The following is an 8,921-nucleotide window of genomic DNA, read 5'->3' as shown; positions in this document are numbered from 1 at the left end:
GCATCTGCTTAGATGCGTCACTTTGTAAATAGTGCGCATCAGGAGGCATGTTTTACGCCGCCGATGCGTCACAAAAAGTGACACATCGGAAGCGCAAAACTCACGCAAGGCCTCATAAATGAGGCCCCTGGAATTTTCTATGAAACTCATAGAAAGCCTAGGTTTCATCATAAACAAGGAGAAATCTTGCCTGATTCCCTCAAAATCCATAGAATTTTTAGGTTTCACGGTCGACACCTCCCGTTGCCTCCTCCTTCTTCCTTCCAAGAAAATCTCGAAAATAAAGAAGCAAATAAAACATGGTCTAAGCCATCAGAATCTCTCCCTCAGAGATTTGGCCAGGCTTCTAGGTCTCCTTTCGTCTTCAATTCAGGCAATTTTTCCAGGCCCCCTCAACTATCGGGCTCTTCAGAGGGTCAAAGCGAGATCTCTGAGGTCAGGTCTCTGGTACGGGGATCATATTTCTCTGGACTCAGATTCTCGTTCAGAATTGCTTTGGTGGCTGAACAACCTGGAGGCATGGAATGGGAAAGCCATTTTTGGTTCTTCCCCGGATTTCGTATTGGAGTCGGATGCCAGCCTGCACAGCTGGGGTGCTTGCCTCTTGAATCAAAACACAGGAGGTCTTTGGTCTCAAGAGGAATCTCTCCACCACATAAATTACCTGGAATTGACCGCCGGTCTTTATGCTCATGAAGGCTATTCGTATTAAAACACCTCCTAGACCCAAATATGATGTACTTTGGGACGTTGATTTGATTCTTCGTCTCTTTTCTAACTGGCCTTCTAATTCTCTCCTCAACAGGAAGAATCTTTCTTTTAAACTGGCTACTCTTTTATGCCTAGTTTCTTGCAGAAGGTCTTCAGATATCCGTTCTCTTGATATTACTTATCGTTCTTATAATCTTTTTGGCGTTAAGTTTGATATTCATAGCAGGACAAAAACAATGTCTGACTCTATATTTTACCCTGGTTTCGACCTTCATCCTAAACTCTGTGTTGTCGAGTGCATGAAGGAGTATGACCTTAGAATGTCTGGACTTCGTCCAGTTGGCGTTAATCAATTGCTTATCTCCTTTGTTAAACCTCATAGGGCTATTAGCTCCTCCTCTATTGCTAGATGGATTAAATCCGTTATGAGCTTAGCTGGAGTTGATTTGACTAAATTTCAAGCTCATTCCCTTAGAGGTGCTATGGCTAGCAAATCACTTTAGTCTGGAGGTAAGTTGGATGACATCTTGAAAGCTGCTGACTGGTCCAATGCCGGTACCTTTGCTCGTCATTATTGTAAACCTATCCAACACATGTCTGATGCTGTTTTAGGAAGCTTCCAACATGCATAATGTAGCCTCCGGTCTTGTAATGAAATTGCGATTCTCATATTTACATGACTAGAGAATCTGGATTTCATTAAAGACTCGGAGGCTGACATTATCCCCCCCTCCCTCCACCGGAGGCATTTCAATTTTACATTTTACCTTGTACAATTTATTGTAATGCTTACTGTCTTTTATTAACTTCTTATGACATGTTTGCATTTGTGTCTGTTGGGTTTCTTGAACTAATTTCTTTATCCTTTCAGATAATGCCTGATCTTGAATACGTCTCTCAAGAGAACGTCCTTCCTGGATTTCTTCCTTCTACCTTCTACATTCAAGTTTCGCGATATCCTGCTTTTCATCTCCTTCGTTGCGGAGTTTCTCCTCAAGCCTTTGAACTCTTCTTGAACTTTTTCTACTTTATTTCCTCATTTAAAAGAGGCTGTGTGTTGTTGGCTCATGGCTATTAGCTGTTGCCTTTGTTCTATTTGGAACTATTATATTGTGATGCGGCTGCTGGGATCTGCATTAAAGATATATGCATAATGTCAGCCTCCGAGTCTTTAATGAAATCCAGATTCTCTAGTCATGTAAATATGGGAATCGCAATTGTCGTCACCATGGTTATAGAAACTTATAACTAGTGATACTAGTCCTGTTCAGAAAACCAAAACTAGAAATAAAGACAGCCATAATACTGGCACATTATTGTTGGTGAATGGTATATACTCTGTCCTTTTAAGGACTGCCCATGGTGATCAAATACCCATTACAAGAAACTGTTGGCCGCTAACAGATCACCAGAAAATCATAATGGCACAATGGATCACCAGAACAACACGTCCGTGGGTGCTCAAGAAACACACTAATTGCAATAGTGAAGGGGTCATATATTTGATCAGATGTCCCTGCTCAGTATGCTATGTTGGAATGACGACAAGGAAAGTGAAACTAAGAATTCAGGAGCACAAAAGTACAATCAGGCAAAACAAACAGGCTACACGTCTCACTAGCCACTTCATGACAATGAAACACTCGGCTGACGACATGGAATGGCTAATCTTAGAACAGCCGTTTATTCCCTCACATGTCAGCGATATCTCAAAATACCTGTTCATAAGAGAACAAAAATGGATCTTCAAGCTTAAGTGTGACACCACGGGATTAAATGATGACATCCCCTGGGTCCAACTTTGATCCCTCGATATCCGTCAATAGTTTCCCTAATTAGTTTGTTAAAACACTTACCAGCATATGCATCAACAAAAATACCTCCCGGTAAAACACCGAATCGGTAAAACAGGCCGATACCGAACGCAAAACCATAAAATGCAATGCATCAAACAAAAAATCGGAAAAAAATAAAGAACCGCTAAAATCCTCCGCGGTAAATTACCGAATCGTTAAACAGACATTCGGAAATACCGAACCCCAAAGCTGACTTCGGAAATACCGATTAGCTAATAACGAATCGAAATGGTATGCATGAAAAGTCGCTAATACCGGAAATCCCTAAAATCGCTATTTAGCATGAGCAAAATAAGGGGAATCACAATCAGGAGGTAAAGTTAACTGAAGGACAGAAAAAAAAAACTAACCCCATCAGCAGGTGCTGACAATCAGTAACCCTTCATAAATGCCCTGGGAAAACCCACATGTACACCAAAATGGCTGCCCTCTACGTGCTTGCTAGGAGGTGGAGGATCAACGCCCAGGCCCAGCGCAGGAGGATGATACAGGACAGGATCTTCAGGGTGCGCATCACTTTGATGGGGCAGACCGAGGAACAGGTGTACGCCAAGTATAGACTCAACCGTGCCATGAAAATGGACCTAATAGCAGACCTGGAACCATTACTGCAGCACGAGACCCGTCGGACCAACGCCATACCAGCCCATGTGCTGCCTGCACCAGCTTGCATCTGGAAGCTTCCAGGGGGTAATAGCTGAGACAGGAGGCGTGTCGCTAAGTGCTTTATCACGCTTCTTCCACCGGTTCCTAGAGGCCATGCTGACATTAATTAATCGCCACATCACCTTCCCCACAACCCCCCAGCAGCTGACCCGCACCAAACGGGAATTCTACCAGGTGGCACAATTCTACAGCTGAAGGGCAAAGGAGGCGGACATACATCACACGGAATCATTTCTGAGCCAGGGAAGAGAGTGACTTGACAACAGGAACAGATTTGCAAGGGTTTAATGGGCATGGACACCTGACTGGTGCAGAAATACGTAACACAAACATGCTGCTGCTGCAGTTAAATTAAAACTATAAATGTCCCTTCTCAGAACAGGTGATGCGTGCGGCACTTTGGTCTGGCCATGGTTACCTCACCAAGGACAGTGTGACTTTGCCATATGTTCACTTCCGTTTGCCGCGTACCCCCAGTCTCTTGTCCTGTGACTCCTCGGGTTCTACACGATGGTAGTCCGTGGCAGTTGCACTGCGGCCACTGCGCCTCCTCATGCTGGTCTCCGGCAGGGAGACGCTGCTGACACTGGAGGCTGCCTCACTCCCCTCTTCCGCTCCCAGACTGCTAACACTGGCTGACCCTGGCTGCAGTTGCTCCACTGCAGTGGTCACCCTCTCAAGGGCCTTTGCCACATCCACACAATAATGACCTAGGTCCACTTGCAGGGACACGGACCTGCGGGACAGCACAGCCGTGCTGTTGCACAGCTTATTGATGGCCTTGTTAGTAGTATTCACTGCCAGCATGATCTGCCTGTGACGCCGGTGCTCCCTCTGTTGGCCTGCGACTATGGCACGTGTCAGTTCTTGCAGGCAAAGCTTGATATCATTGTTGCCGGCAGATACGGCAGTGGTGTGCTCACGCACAGCGTCAGTCATGTTGCCTAGTTTGTTGCAAAGTTTTGTCATGGAGAGTTTCATGGCACCTATGTGTCTCCCCTGCAGGCGCTGGACACGCAGCATCCGGGTCTCCACAACTCCGTACCCTTCGGCCAGATCGACCGGTCTTGCAGCAGCCCGACCCGGGGGCACAACCCTCTGCCTGATGCGCTGTCGTGCTGCAGTTTGGCTGGTTGGAGTGACGACAGCCTGGCGTGGAACATTTGGGTGTGCTGAACATTGACTCCATCACGGACAGGGCGGGAACATCTGCTCTGCGGCTCTGTCCCGCACTGGTGGTGGTGGTGGTGGTGGTTGTGTCTTGGACCGCGAGGATGGTGGTGGTGGTGGTGCTGGCTTGGACCGCGAGGATGGTGGTGGTGGTGGTGGTGTCTTGGACCGCGAGGATGGTGGAGGTGTTGTCCACCGTGGTGGTGAAGGGGAGGACATGACTTCAGCTCCCTGTGAGCACTCCGCATCTGACAACACTGGCGTCTCCGAGATGACAAGGCGGGCACTGTCGTCAGAATCGATGGGGGATGCATCTGTGTGTGAAACAGTGCATAGTTATTATCATGGTATAGTATGTGACAATAGCTGTGGCATCTCACATTAAATTACTTTTTGTGACTGACATTTGACCCTTGGCTGCTGTATTCATCTCTGGGCTCAGGCATGCACCCATTCATGTATTGACTACAACTCCCATGGTGCAACACAGTGGTGAGGGTGTGTGTCTAGGGCAACGCTACATGTGCACTGGGTCTGGCATGGGGGATTGGGCAGGGACTTAGTACACGCTGCATCGTTGCGCTGCCATGCTTCTTACCTTGTCCTCCTTCCGCAGCACCTGAGGTGTCCAGACTTGTGACCCCCACAACAGCTTCCCGTTCTATGGTGGCCTCCACTAGATCCTCCAGGCCTGTGTTAGGCGTCACATTGGATGGGCCCCCTCCTGTGCAAGCAGCATCCCTGACCCTCTGCGCAATCTTCTCCTTGGCCTTCTTACGCAGGTCGTACCAGCGTTTTTTTAGGTCGTCGATGCTGCGGTGGGTGACTCCACAGGCATTTACCTTGTCCTTGATGCGCAGCCACATCTTTCTTTTTTCTGCCTCTGGCACCTTCAGCGACAACTTCCCAAAGAGTCGGTCATTGTTGCTGGTCACACACTCTATTAAGATTTCCAGCTCCTTATCAGAAAACTTCCGTTTTCGCTTTCGGGGTGTGTCCTTTCCATGCTGGGGGGCCTCCTTCTCCATCTTGTCCTGCATGCCTTTTCCTGGTTGCTACTGATTCTGTCAGGGTCCTCAGCTCCTGTGCTCTGCCTCCTCCTCTGTGCTACTCCGAACACTGAATGCAGCTTGGCTGTCCTACTTCCTGGTTGTGATGTCATCGGCCTGCTTCCGAGGCGTCGCGTAAATTTCCCGTTTTCGTTATTACCGATTCCGCTAATACCGGAATCACTAATACCGATTCGGTATTACCTAACTCGGTATTTGCTACTCTCGCTGGCGTATAATCGTTATTTAATAGCGATTATTACCGACTCGGTAATTTTTACCGATTAGATTGATGCATCGCGGTTTGCATGTTCATAATAGCGATTCGTTATTTTTCTGTATTACCGACAGGTATTACCGATTGTTGATGCATATGCCCATTAGTTTCTTCAACACTTCTGGTGAGACCATTATGAGATCTATTCTGTAGTCTCAGCATTGTGCCATTATTATCTTTATATTTTTCTGGTGATCCATTGTGCCATTATGATTTTCTGGTGATCTGTTAGCGGCCAACAGTTTCTTGTAATGTGTATTTGATCACCATGGGCAGTCCTTATAAGGACAGAGTATATACCATTCACCAACAATAATGTGCCAGTATTATGGCGGTCTTTATTTCTAGTTTTGGTTTTCTGAACAGGACTAGTATCACTAGTTATAAGTTTCTATAACCATGGTGACGACAATTGGATAAGAAACTCCGATCCTCTTTACTTTTACAAATTACAAACAAACCTAAGATGCCTTTTTGCAAACTAATGACAAACGCTAATCGGCATCGCCTCTTCAATAATCCACAAATGAGGCATTCTTGACGCTACAGATGCGGGCATAGCGGTTGGGTCTTTTTACTTCCGTTTCCGGTGTGCTAGAAGCAACCAATTGCGTGAAAGAAAGGGATGTTCCCTTTCTGGTCCGCATTGCCGCACGAAATAGTCGGAAGTACTCCAATAGCTTTTAGCCAGAGACGCACTGTATCTTTATATTTATTCTTCCTTTTTAAGTTATTTAAGGTTTGTTTCATTCTGTCCGTGTATTTGTTTAAGGCTCCCTTCATCCTTTCCGTTTTTTTAGCGGAAGGACAGACAACTCGATACGGAATAGCATGGCAAACGCTTCCTGCTTTGCCTGCTTGGATGCCTCTTTCCGGTTTCACGTGTCTCAACCAATCAGGACACAGAGACCATAGCTCATGAATTGTTTTCTTCGGTTTCATGTGTCTCAACCAATCAGGACACAGAGACCACAGCTCCCTTCCTGGTCCGTTATGTACCTTTTTAACATGTCGCATCGGTATGCCTCCCATCTTCCCCTCGGCTCAGATGGATGCAGGAGGCACCGACGGACAGGTGGGTGTCTGGGTTTTCTTTGGTGTACAGACACCTTTTGTGTAGAGTTTGATGGCGGCTTCCTTTGAAGTTGTAACCTAGCTTCTGGTGATGCCTTTTTATCGAACTATTGCTGTGTTACCCACTGTAGTACTTTATTATAGATGGTGTAAGACACAAAACTTGATCTTTTTGTATGTGTAACCATAGAAGCCTTTTGTTAGAGATGGAGCTAAGTGATATTTCAACTCCTTTTTTTTTCATAACCGGCTGTTTGTCATCTCATGCTGGCTCCAGCGTTTCTCCTACTTCTGTGATTATTCTTGCCAGTCAGAGTGTTCTGCTTGAAGTTTATCAATATAAGCAGAACAATTAAATAACATATTGTTACTTCCCTCTCATTTTCACAGAGCGGGGCCTCTCTTAGACCTGAGCGAGTGCCAGGCGAGGTGAGGCAACTTCCATAACAAATTTGGGTGAGTTATCCAACTGAAAACTTAACAATGTGGATACAAACAAATACTCTAATGATGTTTTTTTGCACTCATTACATGTATTCTATTTTAGGAGAGTTCACTTTATGAGGTGAGACCACCAACAAAACTCTGGGTTCACCTGGTAGGTCATTTATATATATCTTTTCACAGTTGCAGTAGTGTGTACATAAAAGGTCCTGACGAAAGCCTTGAGAGGCTGAAACATGTTGACCAACTTATCTCTACATCTGATAGTGATATTTGCTACATACACTATCTTCACTCTGCTTTTAATCTTGCCAGCATGATGACCACATCCAATAAAGTCGTTTACTTGGCGTCATACTAGGTAATCTTAATCTTTTCACTTTTTTCACTTTTTCTGAGCACTGCAACATTACCCTCATCCATCCTGTCTATACTTTTTGCTGGTTTTCCATCACTGGTGGATCTGTTATGAACATTCCTCTGCATATCAGTAAAGAGGTACTCTACAGATACCAGTTTTCAAACTAAACCCAGATGATGAGACTCCGCCAATGGGTGGTTTGATGGGTATCACTATTTTCCCTCTTCCTCTCCTTACACAATCTTTCTTTCTTTACATTTGAGAGTATTGGTTGATTGTAGTTGTTACATTTAGACCCTTTGCATCCCTGTTGTGTTTTTTGAGAGTTTAAGGAATCTACAATTATATGTTTTATCAAAAAAGATAAAAATCAATATGATGTTAATTCATATAGGCCAATTAGCCTATTAAATTTGGATTATAAAATCCATATGGAAATATGGGCTGAAAGATTTGTCCTCGCTGCCCAGGAGGTCATCCACCAAGACCAGTCTGGGTTTATCGCAGGAAGTTATATGGCAGCAAACACCGAGTTCTTAATCCAAGCATTGGACTATTTTAATATAAATTTGACCCCAGCCTGTATATTAATGTTGGACGCAGAAAAAGCGTTTGACTTGGTGAATTGGGCAGCATTATTCTACTCTCTCGGTCAATTTAGTTTTCCAGCCTCAATTATCAAGTTGCTTTATAACATCTATGAGGGAGCATCGGCCCAAGTAATAATCAATGCAAAACAGGCTGGTAAGATCAAGGTAAATAGGGGTACAAGGCAGGGCTGCCCGTTGTCCCCGTTGCTCTTTACTTTTTTTATCGAGCCTCTAGTAGTAAAGATTAGGGACAACGTGGCTATTCAGCCCCCTATAATCGGTATGTCTAAATTAAAGTTGTTTGCCGATGATATTATTTTATATTTAATACCTAAAAAAGAAAATATTGAAAACCTAATGAGAGAATTTAATAATTATGAAAAGATAGGGAGTTCTAAAGTAAATACTAAAAAAACTGAGGTCCTTGCATTAAACACTGATCTTCATTTTCTCCCTGTTGATCTGCAGGCCCAAGCTGCAAGGAACGACCCAATTAGATACCTGGGTATATTCGTGACCACCGAATACGATATGCTTTATTCTATGAATTATATTAGAATGAAGAACAAAATTCTGAACCTTTTAGATCAATGGCTCCTTCTCCCATTATCAGTTATAGGTAGGGTATCATTGAGTAAGATGTCGGTGCTTCCATTGCTCATATTTCTGTTCAGTAACGTTCCCATTAAAATTAATTTAGCTTTTTTTTAAAGAACTCTAAAC

The sequence above is a fragment of the Lissotriton helveticus genome, chromosome 1_1, assembly GCF_964261635.1.
Source record: "Lissotriton helveticus chromosome 1_1, aLisHel1.1, whole genome shotgun sequence".
NCBI classification, from domain to species: domain Eukaryota; kingdom Metazoa; phylum Chordata; class Amphibia; order Caudata; family Salamandridae; genus Lissotriton; species Lissotriton helveticus.
Note: the sequence above shows the minus strand (reverse complement) of the source record.